This window comes from Trachypithecus francoisi, unplaced genomic scaffold, assembly GCF_009764315.1.
Source record: "Trachypithecus francoisi isolate TF-2019V2 unplaced genomic scaffold, Tfra_2.0 Lachesis_group14, whole genome shotgun sequence".
In the NCBI taxonomy this organism is placed as follows: Eukaryota; Metazoa; Chordata; class Mammalia; order Primates; family Cercopithecidae; genus Trachypithecus; species Trachypithecus francoisi.
In genome coordinates, this window is record NW_022681459.1 from 16961108 (window position 1) to 16975081 (window position 13974).

Here is a 13974-nt window from a genome sequence, read left to right on the forward strand (position 1 = left end):
TGATACAGCTAAGTGACAGGATTAGAGCTGGGTCACTGTGGTTCTAAAACTCCTGCTTTTTAAAAAACAAATTGAGATTAAATTCACATAACATGCAATTAATCTTTTCAAAACAGACAATTTAATTACATTTAGTACATTTACAATGTAGCAAAATCACCACCTCCAATTAATTCTCCTGTGGCTGGAAAGTCATGAGTGACACAGGAGTAGCAAAAGTGAAATTAGAGAGGCAGCAGGTGCATGCATCTGGTAAGGACTTGGCTGGCGTAAGGACTGACTTTTCTTCTGGATGAAATGGGAGTCACTGAAGGCTTTGAATAGAGAAGTGACAGCATGAGGCTTATGTTTTGCTTTGTTATGGTTTGTTTCAGGGACTACATTAGTTATCAGTGGCCCAGTCAATAGGTATTGTTCTTGCCTTCATGGGGCTTATGATCACATCAATAGTCCTGCAAATAGGCTGGGTGTGGTGGCTCATGCCTGTAGTCCCAGCACTTTGGAAGACCAAGGTGGGTGGATCGCTTGAGGTCAAGAGTTCGAGACTAGCCTGGCCAACGTGGTCAAACCCCATCTCTACTAAAAATACAAAAATTACCTGGGCATGGTGGCACATGCCTGGTAATCCCAGCTACTCTGGAGGCTGAAGCAGGAGAATCGCTTGAACCCATGAGGTGGAGGTTGCGGTGAGCCAAGATCGCGCCACTGCACTCCAGCCTGGGTGACAGAGCGAGACTGTCTCAAAAAAAAAAAAAAAAAAGTCATTTTGAGACTTAGCATGATTATAAAACGTATTCTTTTGGGCCTAGCTTCCTTCAAATAATAGCTAATGTTTGCCGAGCCCTTACTATATACCGGGGACTACTTTTAGTGCCTTACAGTCCTAAGTCCCCGTGACCGTTTGAGATGGTTACTCATATTAGTTCCTCTCTTTTACAAAAGAGGACACTGAGGCACAGGGACAGAATATAGTTTCCATGAAGAAAAGCTAATAGATGTGAGAAGAGATTTTGAAAGTGGAACTTGGCTTCTATTAGGAGTTCAGGAAAGACTACTCAGAGGAAGGAGGCTTTACACATTGCCTTAAAGGGCACTTGGGAGTGACTGCAAGGGGGATGAGAAGAACATTCCAGGTAGAAAAAATGCTCTCTTACGGAAAGCAGTTCCCAGTCATAGAAAAGGTCTTAAAGCATATTTGGCTGCTGTGAGCTGGAGAGACTATAGTACCAGATGAGATGGAAAACGTGGGCAGATTCCAGGTCCCTAGGGATCCTTACAGGCCTCCCTGAAGATTTTAGAATTTCTTCTAAAACTGATGTAAAACCTTGGAGCCAGATGCATCTTTTCCACCTGTGCTCATTCACCATCATTCATCCACTCAGTTACATGCTTCACAAGGAGGAGTTCCTCACCAGCCTGGGCCACAATACCAGCTTCTCCTTGCTTTTGCTTCTGGTGTTCCTCCCCACTCTACCTCTCCAGAATTCTTCCTTCTCATTTGGCTTCAGGGCCATCAGCCCTCTTCTGGTCCCTAGTCATGCCCAACTCCTCATGACAGCGTATTTCCCCAAACCGCTCTCAGTCCTTGAGCATCCTTTTTCTCAATGTTTACCTGGTTAAGGATTATTTATGCCTGAGTATCTCATTTCTCAGACAGGCTTTCCTTGGGTCCACAGTGAAAAATTTGTCAACCCAGTTTGTTCCTTCTTAACATGCTGTACTTTTCCTTCTTGCTGCTCATCTCTAATTTTGACTCTTTATTCATTTATTTAATGTTTCTCTCTCTCCTTTAGATTTCAAGAACCAGGAAAGCGGGGTTTGTGGGTGCATACAAATGCTGTGACTCTGTGCACGTCCAGAGCCACTCCCGACTTCTGACACATAGTAGGAACTCAACTCATATTGGCAGACTCTTTAGATCTGAATGCTTGGAATGTCAAGAACTCCGTAAGATATAACAAAGAAATTTCAGTTCAGGCAGGGCAGTTTAACATGGTATATCTCTTGCATTTAACTAATGTATTCAATGTTTGCTGAAAGTTTGCTTTTACATAGTGTTTCATTAATCATTATTTTCAGCAATCTTATAAGCTCAAATTATTTCAGGGAATGATTAAATAAGTGCGCAGAAACCTTAAAGTTAGAGAGCTAGTAATTGCCTTAAAAAAGCTAAAATTGAAGCTCACAACTGTTACAACGTTCTAATTTTTATTCAGCCCACCCTTCCTTATGGAATTTCCATTTAAGTCTCCTGACAACAAAACGCATTAAACGCTTTCATATTTAAATCGTATAAATTAACCAAATTTCTAATTATTACATCTGGTTTAATTTCTCTCCTCGTAATCTCATACAGCAAATGTCATCTGTTTCTTAAATTATTATATTTTATTTATCAAAGCAATACATGCATATCATTTTAAAAGTTAGATAGCACTAAATAAAAACATACCGAAACAGTACCACTTCTCCGTTTTCCTCCAGCTCCTTCTCTCCAACTCTTTCAGCTATTTCGTCCACCATTTATGCATCTTATATTTCTATTTCTCCATGGTATACATAGTGTTTGCTGACTTCATCAATTTGAGGTATTATCTCTTGACTTCCATCATGTCAATAGATAATATTGACCTGATTTTACTCTTTAACACCTTCATCTGATTAAGTTGATTTTCCCTTTCTCCTTTTTTTTTTTTTTTTTTTTGAGATAGGGTCTCACTCTGTCACCCAGGTTAGAGTATAGTGGCACAGTCATTGTTCACTGCAGCCTGGACCTCCGGGGCTCAAGTGATCCTCCCTCCTCGGCCCATTGAGTAGCTGGGACTACAGGTACACAACACCATGCCTGGCTAATTTTTATATTCTTATAGAGATGGGGTTTTGCCATGTTGCCCAGGCTGGTCTCGAATACCTGGGATCAAATGATCCTGCCACCTCAGCCTCCCAAAGTTCTTGGATAATAGGCATGAACTACCATGCCCAGCCTCTCCTCTTTTTAAAATACTACAATTTTAGGTTCAGTCGCTGTTCAAGGTTTATAGTCTACTCTGCTGTCCTATCCCCGTCTCCTCACTCTTCTTGTTCTTCTCTTTTTCTCCTTCTTCTCCCTCTTCTGCTCCTTCTCCTCCTTCTTTTTGCCTCTATGTCTGTCTTTATTTCTCTCTCTCTCTCTTTCTCGTAGAACATGCTTGAGTAACATCCTGAGTAAATGTGCTTAAAATAGCTCTCTCTCTAAAATTCAGTTTATTCAGGGGTGCATGTATTGTGTTAATTCCTCTCTTTGTCAACTTGTATAACTTCTGGAACATTTTCTCAACTTTATTGTTCAATTCTTCTATGATTTTTTTCATTTATGTTACTGTGCTTTTGAGTTATTTTTCATCTTACTCTTTTAATATGTTATTTTTGTTTTATAGGTGCAACATTATTTTTTAACTCTCTAAAGATATTATTAGAAGACTTTTCCTCCAAATAGTCTCTTGCTTTTAAGTTCCCTTTTGTTTTTTCCGTGTATTTTAGTCTCCAACTTTCAAGGTGAAAAACTTCCTTAAATGTCCTTTAACCCTTTGTTGTGTGCTCATGTTTAAGAAAAGGGGACTGGAATCTGGATTGTAAGATATGAATGCAATAAGCAGGACTTAGGAGTTCTAAGATTTTCTAAAGAGGGACCTGGAGTGACAATAGGAAAACTCCAATGTCAGTATATATGTGCTTGAGAGTATGTTTAAGAGTATTTTCTTGGGCTGATTATATTCCCAAGAGAAGATTCTTCTGGTGCCCTCTGGGAGTTGAGTGAAAGAAAGAGCTGGCAAGAAACAACTCCATGAGACTATGGCCACAGTTTTATGTGAGAGTGATAGGGAGAGGTTGTTATCCAGTAGCATGAAGTCAGTTGTGTCCTAAAGAGCTTTCCAGCAAGCCCTTTCATACTAGTTCTCTGTTTGCTGCAGGTCCTGATGTGTTCCAGGCTTCTAGTTCTGAGCAACGAGTTTTCTACTCTGAGGATTATCTTGATTCTTGCCTTTGGGCAGTACTACTTTGAGATATAGAATTCTTCAGTTGGCCAAGAAAGTTTCCACTTCTCTGATTATCTTCCCATTCTTTGTATTTTAATTGTCATTTTTGTGAGATTTCTGCTGGAAAAGTGTTCAATCCTCCACCTTTATCCAGAAGCAGTTATTTTATAACTTTTAATATAAATTGTTATAGCAAGACAAGCATGATGGCTTACACCTATAGTCCCAACTACCTGGGAGGCTGAAGTGGGAGGACCATTAGAGGTCAGGAGATTGAGACCAGCCTGGCATCATAGTGAGACTCCTCTAAAAAAAATTTTTTTTTAAAATTAGCCACGCGTGGTGGTGCATGCCTATAGTCCCAGCTACCTGGGAGACTGAGGTGAAAGGATAATTAGAGGTCAGGAGTTTGAGACAAGCTTAAAGCTTAGGGAGAGACTCCATCTCTAAAAAAAAATTTTTTTTTTAAATATAGCCATGAGTAGTGGTGCATGCCTTTAGTTCCAGCTACTTAGGAGGCTGAGGCAGGAGGACTGATTAAGTCCAGGAGTCTGAGACTGCAGTGAGCTATGAAGGTGATAGAATGAGATCCTATCTCTTTAAAAATAAATAAATTAGTTAAATTTTAAAATAAATACATTGCTTTAACAGATGCTCTCAATGCCCCATCCACATGTTCTCAGCAATTATCACTATATATGAACATGGCCTCCTGAATACAATTGGGACTTTCTGCCTAAGGACTCTTTTCTTTCTTTCCTTCCTTCCTCCCTCCCTCCCTCCCTCTCTCCCTTCCTTCCTTCCTTCCTTCCTCCTTCCTTCCTTCCTTCCCTTTTCCTATCCTCCCTCCCATTCTTCCTTCCTTTCTTTTTGACTGTGGAAGTTTGTGTTTAGGGCTTGAGAGTCAAGGTCACTGGAAGTAATACCTCATTGGGAGAACTCCAAGGTATGTTCTATACTTTCTCTGGTTTCCCAAAAAGACTTGATTCCAGTTGCCTGAGTGATCACTTGCTTGTCGGTGCATCTTTTATTGGCTTCCTCTCCTTCCCTGTCCCATGTCCTTACTCCTCTACTGTTTTTTTCTGGAACTGTCTCTCAGATTAACTAACAACACTCAAATCCTCGTCTGCGTGTCTGCTTCTGAGGAGACCCTAGATATTTTTCAACCTTTTTATACTTTTCACCTACACTGTTCTTTTTTTAGCTAGCTCATAATTGTTAGATAATTACAATTTTTGAAGACTGGGTAATTAATCTTATTCTTAATGTCCTGGTCACAGCAACGTAGGTCACAAGAATTGTATTTGATAATCTCTTTCTTTAAGGCAAACTATTTCCTACTTTAGGAAGTTAATGTATCTCCTTCTTTAAGAATTAATGCATATTATAAGATATCACTTGATTAAAGTGGCCTGAGTTTGCTCATGGCCAGTAAATTTTAAAAGCATCTCCAAATTTGTGTGCTAATTTCCTGTGAATAGGTGAGTACGTGACCTCAGTCATTAAAAAAATCAAAACAAAAAACCCCACTAAATCTCAAGTGTTTAAAAATGGAAATACATTACTTCTGTGCTGCTCAGACATTTGGGTCAAATGAGCTGATCTCTAAAAGACTGCTACATAACAAGGATAAAAAAATTAGATCCTGGTTAGGTGGATATTTATCCCAGAGCAAGGTAAACAAATTTCCTCCCACCACAGTAAAAATTCACACAGGAAACCAAACCAGTTTATCAACTGACTCTCTATCTTTTTAAATCCTAAAAAAGACAATCTTTTGTAAAATGTCATTACAAAGTACCTGTTTTCTGTAAAATGACTTGACAATCTTAGAGTAATATTGATGTTTTTCTCATTGACTAGTTCTACAATAAGCAATGAGAATAGTTTTTCCCCTCACAGCCGTAGACATTTTCAACGTTTTAACTCTTTATGTTTTTCTTCTGTAACAACCATAATAGGTAATTTAAAACATCGAAGTTGCCTTCTTTCCGATGGCCAATTCGTTGCATTATTTGTCTCTCTTTTTTATATTCTCAACATAAAACAACTCTTTTTATTGTGTCCTCTACCCGACTGCCACAGACATTTGGAACAATATAACCCTATTTTGTACACCATGGAAGAGTAAGGAATGTTAAAATGTGGCTTATGGTCTCCAGCAATGCCACAGAAAATCCATCATGACATGCTGTCAGATCCAAGACAGCAGTAAAGATGGAAATCTACCTAGATGTAGGCAAAGTTGTATCTGACTACATACTCTGGCCCCACCTTTGGTCTCTGAAAGTCGCCTTGATAATGTCATTTACATTTCTGCCTGTGGCTGCAGAATCAGAGCAGCTCCTCTTTATAGCCTTAGTTATGCCAATATTAAGAATAAAATAATTGAAGCAAGCTATAGATCCAGATACATGTGGCCTTGCCCTTTTGCTCAGCCCCCTACCACAAATGATATAAAATCTAAGAGATAAGATCTGTGCTATATCATCACAAGCCTTAACCAGCATCCAATACAATTTTTGAAATAGATTACACTTTTGCTAGTTGATATGAGAAGAAACTGAGTGACTAAGAGACTTCAATATTTTTGTTGTGAGTCACAAAGCAGATTTACTCTGCTCTCTTCACCAACTGTGCTATGCTGGTTCCCAACTTAGAGTTTTATTTATCAATCTGTGCATTTACCAACTGTTTCTTCCATTCTGAACAAGATATGATGACTGTCCCTTCTGGAGAATTAAGATGATGTATATGTTTTTTTTAAGTGAACCAGAAACTTAAGATCATAAATAGCTTATTTAAATCCCATACGTACATTATTTATAGATAAAGTAGGATTAAAAATATCAAGTAATTTAGCGTTTTTACTTGTTCATGGTAGTACAATCTTGGTTTTCCATTTATCTCTGTCACACTGTCACACTCTTGAAACCATGTCCTACCCTATAATTTTAGGTATTTCTGCCTCATTCATGTTTGATTTTCAAGTCATACTCAATATACACATATGGCTTTAGGAAGATGTAGCACGAAAATCTCTAAAAGAAAATTGCTGTTATTTACCTACTATTATCATCCATTTTCCTTCAACAAAAGAAAAGAGAGAAAAGGAGAGAGAATAAAAAAGAGAATCTCCAAATATTCAATAAGACATACATATTATAGATAACAATGTGTTTAATTTAGGCTATATGAATATAAAAGAGATGTTTCTTATTTAGTAGTAGCAATTTGTGGGCACAGGAGTTGGCAATGATAAAAATGTCCAAAGTCACAAATACAGTATGTAGTTAGTCATGGGTGGTGTTATTTGGCTCCAAAATAGACTTTTATTTTGCCTTTCTTTCTCTTAACCACAATTGGAATTAGAAGAGTGACAAGAACCAGCAGGAAGTTAGAACAAAAAGCTGATGACAGAGAAGTGTTCAAACAGCCAGCTAAATTCACTGCACTTCTCAATCACAGAAATATTTTCAGGTGATTCTGTTTTTGAAAAAACGTGGGAACCACAGGATCTACAACACTTCCAGGCAAAACTCAACAGCTCTAATAATAGTGACAGAAGTGAAAGCCAATTTGGATAAAATAAGACATTGACTCAAAGTCCTCTGAGAGATTTTTCAAAACACAGTTTACAAAGTTCCTTTTGCCTTTTGGGAAATCACATTCCTCTTTGCACCTTGACATTTTTTCTGAATTTCTTTTTGTCTGGGAGAATTTTCCTACAGTGTTTCTTCTCCATCTGACATCATGAAATGTGATATACATATTTTTTCCTCTCTCTTTTCTTTTTAACCATAAAGTGACTAAAAGCCTATTTCATGCTCCGGTCCTCCACTGAGCAGGCACTGTGTGGCCAAAGTCCCTAAAAAAGATGCAGGTGACATCAGTGGTGTAGTATCAGTGAAATCTGTGTCATGCAGTTTAGCTTCTTAGTGCCTACAACTTTTCTACTGACATGCCCAAAAGACAGGAGATCAAAATGCTACGTTAGTGTCTATTAGCCCTTTCTTTAGAAAGATAAAGGTGGCTTGGTTTATATGGAATTAATATAAACTTTTCTGTATCATTACCTCTTGTGTGTGTATATGATGGTTAATGCTATCAGCTAGTTCATGTCCATGTGTGATCAGAAACTTAGTAAATTATTTCTACTGTTCTATTTTCAGAATGTACAAGATGGTTCTTCTTTCTGGATGCTGAGAGCTCATTTGGGGAGCCTAATATTTAAATTATGCTCATGTGTGTTATTTTTCCCAAGCCAATTTAATATGCCCTTTGTTAATTTGAAAACAATAATAAAATAAGGGAATTTTTTTTCTTGGGTGGGAAGAGAATAGTGACAGCACAGTTCCAGAGACCAATGGACATGAATTAAGGGAAGGAAACTCAGCCAGACATGGTGGCTCACATCTGTAATCCCAACACTTTGGGAGGCCAAGGTGGGCGGATCACCTGAGGTCAAGGGTTCAAGACCAGCCTGGCCAACATGGTGAAACTCTATCTTTACTAAAAAAAATACAAAAATTAGCCAGGTGTGGTGGTGCACGCCTGTAATCCCAGCTACCTGGGAGGCTGAGTCAGGATAATCGCATGAACCCTGGAGGCAGAGGTTGCAGTGAGCCAAGATCACGCCACTGCACTCCAGCCTGGATGACAGAGTGAGACTCTGTCTCAAAATAAAAAAAAAACAAACAAAAACAAAAACAAACAAACAAACAAGGATATAATGAGATGTCTTTGTTCTATGCCTCTGTATCCCTTCGGACAAACCACTTTTGTTGACTTACTGCGCCCCAAACTTTTCCTCTGTTAAATGAAAGAGCTGAGATCAATGTTCTTTAGATCCTTCTGTTTGTAACTTTCTATCCATAGTCTCCAGGCTCTTCTACCTTGCTGCTTTGGTTATTACCCTCATCAGCTCTCCAAAATCTGGTGTGATCAAATTTATGTTTCAATAAGTTTACTATTGTTGCAGTATGGAAAACAGATTGGAGAGGAAGATGGGGTTGGGGTTATAGAGATAAGAGACTAAGGCAGTAATTGTAGAGTAAATTGATGGGGATATGATCACATGTTGGAACAGAAGTGAATAGAGTCAGAAGAGACATATGGTGTTAAGCTGTCTGGAAGCAGCTTTACTGGTTTGTATCTGGTAAGTGAGGAGAAAGGAAACGTCGAGGATCATGGGCAGGCTCCGGGCTTAGGTCATCTGTGTGCGACAGTGTCCTACGCTAGAACACAGAAGGACAGTCAACATTAGGGAACAGGCAAAATTTGGTTTTGGACTTGGTGAACTGAAATGTATTTGGGACATTGTCACCTGAATGTTTCTGGACACTTGAGGGCTATGACTTTCACCCAGCACATGCCTGAAGCCTATCTCACCACACACATGTCATGAAATCTGGAAAAAAATTCAAATCCGACAATAATTTTGAAAAACCACGTAGATTTTTCTGGAAGTCTCATTGGAAAGACAGAGGAAATCAGTTAATTGCATGTTATATATTAATATGTCTTTAAAATTACCCTTGCATTTGTCTCTTGCCCCAAATTTCAGCTCTCTGTAACAACGTTTATTTCCTTTCTCTCACTTAGAAAAAATCAGAGAGAAACTTTTCCTCTCTAACCACCATCTTCAAAATGTGAAAACTTTGCAGCTTTCATCCTCTTAGACATGAAGTCCAGAAGCCAGTCTTGGTCTTTCATTGCATAATGTCTCACTTATATCTCAATTTTGTCATGAAACACATCATATTCTTGTTAATTATATATTAGTCTCCTCTATTTTATTTGATGCTGAGCCTTTCAGGGACATTATTCTGTTTTATTGCTTTTTTTTTTTTTTTTTCTGAGACAGAGTCTCACTCTATTTCCCAGGCCGGAGTGCAGTGGTGCGATCTTGGCTCACTGCAAGCTCTGCCTCCCGGGTTCACGCCATTCTCCTGCCTCAGCCTCCCGAATAGCTGGGACTACAGGCGCCCGCAACTATGTCTGGCTAATTTTTTTGTGTTTTTTAGTAGAGATGAGATTTCACCATGTTAACCAGGATGTGTGTGTGTGTGTCCGTGTTTTAACTGTAATGCCAGAGCTTAGGTTATTTATATTAGGTAAGAAATACATGTTTATTGACTGAAAACAATTATGTTTAGACATTAGCTAATTATTTTTCAAATCACAATTATTTTCACAAAATTTCCCTGGACTTCGTAAGTTGAAAAAAACTGTCTTATAGGTTCCCTAAATCAATTAATTTTATTTCTGGTCTCTAGCTTACACTTACCGTATGCTACATCACGGTAAATTAATTCCATACATATTATATCCCTATTCTGCTAATCAAAGCTTATTAGTCTTTGTATTCCCAATACCCATCCTATGGTTTGATTATGTCAGGTGCCCAAAAAGTATTTTAAGTAAATCTGTGAAGGTATCAATGAATGAATGCGTCTTCTAGTGTTTAGGTTTGTGTTTGTGAACTGTTGATTTGCTCTGTATTTTCTTGCTCTCTATAAGATACATCTATTTGTGATTGTTCATCTTATACTAACCCAGCTTGATTTTGCTTGACAGCAGGGACCTTTTTCTTCTTAGTTTGTATTCATTTATCACATTTCCTGTTTTTACATTTTACATTTTGCTAATGCTAATTGCTTAAAATATATTAATTGAATGAAGACTTGCAATCATAGTTCTGTAGGATATCCAGTCTCTCATACTCACAATGACATCCTCAAGTTTAAAACAGTTGGCACCCATAAGTAACTGAACAAAATTTGTGATATTCTAGCAACAAAGAAGAGGCAAAAACTACTGAAAAGGCTCTTGATAGTGTCTATCCCCATGTGATGCTGCACCTTCTGAGAACATGTTTGCAATTTAGTACCTGTTCACAGGTAATTTTTAAAGCATTGACACTTAGTTGCACTAACCTGTGCTGTGTTTTTTGTTTTTGTGTTTTCCGTAGCAACGTACTTCTAAAAGTTTTCTCCATTGGATTACGTGCCACAGAAAGTACATATGTCTTCTACACCATCTGCAAGACATTTTAAGCATTTTATTAATCTTTTAGCAGAGAATAACATCACCTACTTTAAAGTGCAAAAAACTTTTGAAAAATTATGTGGAGATGGTTCAAGTGTACCAAAATACTGCATAGAAAATGATAAATGTCCCTTTAATTAGAATGACAGCAAGAATTTAGGAAGGCAGAATTTAATGTAATTAAAATTAGAAAATCATTGTTAACAAGAATCATGTTACATTTCTTGAAGAGAACACAGTGAGGAATTTTTAATTTTGGATGAATCAATAATTTTATTTTTCTGTCTCTCTTGAGCCTGTTCTAATTAAAAGAGTATGGAAGATCAATTGGAGGAAACATTCTAAACTTCCCTTGTCTCAGTTGCAATATTTTGCTTGAGAAGTATGTTCACAGCATTGAATGAAAGTTAAAAAACTAATACTTGAAAAACAAATATGAATGTAAGGAACCAAGAGTATTATTCAAGTCCAGGAGTAAAGAATAGATATAGCTGTACCAATTTATTTTTGTTTGTTACTGCTTACCTACTTTTTGACATTTTAAAAATTTTAAGTATATATTTAAGTAGTTACTAAAATGAATATGCTAGCAATTCAGATAAATTGGAAACACAGAAAAGAACAGAGGGAAATTACCGAAAAACCTGCCAGGTAAGAAAAATCACTGTTGATATTTTCTTCTAGTCTTTCTCCAGGTCAGACATTTTTCTAAAGGATGGTCACCCTGTTCAAAATATTTTGTAGCACACTTTTCTACTCAGAAATTTATCCAGAACACTTTTCATATCAAATATTATTCCACTGAGTGATTTAATGGCCACATGGCATCATCCCATCTGGTGTAACCATGTATATATTAATCTCTCACCAGTTCACATTTGTTTCTAATTTATTATTGTTTTTATTATTAATATTCTTTTAAGTTGATAAATCATAATTATATATATTTATAGAGTACCATGTGATGTTTTGATATATGTATATAATTTGAAATAATTAAATTGAGCAAATTAACATATCCATCACCTCATTTGCTTATCATTTTTGTGGTGAGACATTCAAAATGTACTTAGTTATTTTGAAATATACAATACGTTATGATTGACTGCAGTCATCCTACCGTGCAATAGATCTAGAATTTATTCCTGCTGTCTATGTGAAAGTTTGTACCATTTGACCAACAATGCTTATTGACATTTTTTATTAAGGAAGAAAAGTTTTATCAGGATCACATCCTGAACCTGCATGGTGAATTTAAATTGTAAATTATGCATTGCAATTGCACGTCAGGTTTTTCAGCTTTGATTCTCTTAATTGAACACAAATTTAAGATTAAGGTGCTCAGTTTATTAAGCAGAAGAAACATCTCATAAAATCGTTCTACACTGTGTCAAAAAGGAAAAAAAATGCTATAAATAAATTGTATTTTACCATATATTAAATGAGAAAAAATGCTTAAAGAGAAATTATTTGTTAGCATACTAATGAAAAGAGGGGAGTTTTTAATTTATCATGGTATTTACACCTTAGATATGGATTTAAATATTAGTTATCACCACTTGTGTGTGATGCCACTGCTGTCTTGGGTTGCAGAGCATGGTAGGGTGGGAGAGTTTTGGACCTGGAATTTGTCACTACTACTGTGCCAATAATAATATTGAACGTCAATGTTTATTGAGTTTAGTATGTACCAGTTACTTTATATGCATTATCTCTTTAAATCTTCATAGAAATCCTGTGAGGTACTACAATCATTACTCACATTTTTCAGATGACTAGTTGGAGGTACAGGAAAGTTAAGCAAACTGCCAAAAATTAGTAGCCAATAAGTGCCAAAGCTAGGATTCAAATCAGGTCTTCTAATTCACAAGACTGTGCTCCTCAGAATTTAATGTTCTAGTGTTTAGGTTTGTTTTTGTGCACTGTTATCAACAATCTGTATATTTTTCTCTCTATATATAAAACACTTCTCTTTTTATGATTGCCTTATGCTAATCCAGTTTTATGTTACTTGAGATCAAGAAAAATTTTCTTCCTTATTTTGTATGCTTTAATTACATTTCCTACTTCCACACTTGTCTAATGCTAATTAGATATGCTAATAAATGCTAATAAGTTGTTGGGGCCAAGATTCAAACAACGTAATCTAACTTGCTTGAGCCCGTGATCTTCACAACAGGGCCATATGGTTTCCAGAAAGACAAGTTATCTCTCTGACTCAGTTTCCTCATCTATAATATGTGTAAAGGGAGTTAGTTGCCTGATACGGTTTGGCTCTGTGTCCCCACCCAAATCTCATCCTGTAGCTGCTGTAATTTCCACATGTTGTGGGAGAGACCTGATGGGAGATGACTGAATCATGGGGGCAGGTATTTCCTGTGTTGTTCTGGTGATAGTGAATGGGTCTTATGAGATCTGATGGTTTTAAAAGCAGGAGTTTCCTTGCACACGCTCTCTCTTTGCCTGACACCATCCACCTAAGATGTGACTTGCTCCTTCTTGCCTTCCACCATGATTGTGAGGCCTTCCCAGCCACGTGGAACTGTGAGTCCAGTTAAACCTCTTCCTTTTGTAAATTGCTTAGTCTTGAGTATGTCTTTATCAGCTGTGTGATAATGAACTAATACAATGCCTTTTAAGGACCTTGTCCTCTCAATAGTTTAATCATTGTATATGATTATTCTGGGCCAATGCAGGGCTAAGGAAAATAGAACTCTTTGTGGAACAGAACAATAAATATTGCTGTATTGCAATTTTCAATGGTTGGGGCTAGTCTTAGTTTCCATTCCTACTGGATCCAGTTAAGGATTAAAATATAAGTAGTTTGGGATCCCAGGACATATCAGTAGGAAAGCAGAGGAGTGAAGTTAAGTGGGCTGGTGTTATAGTGTGTTATCAAGCAAGTCAC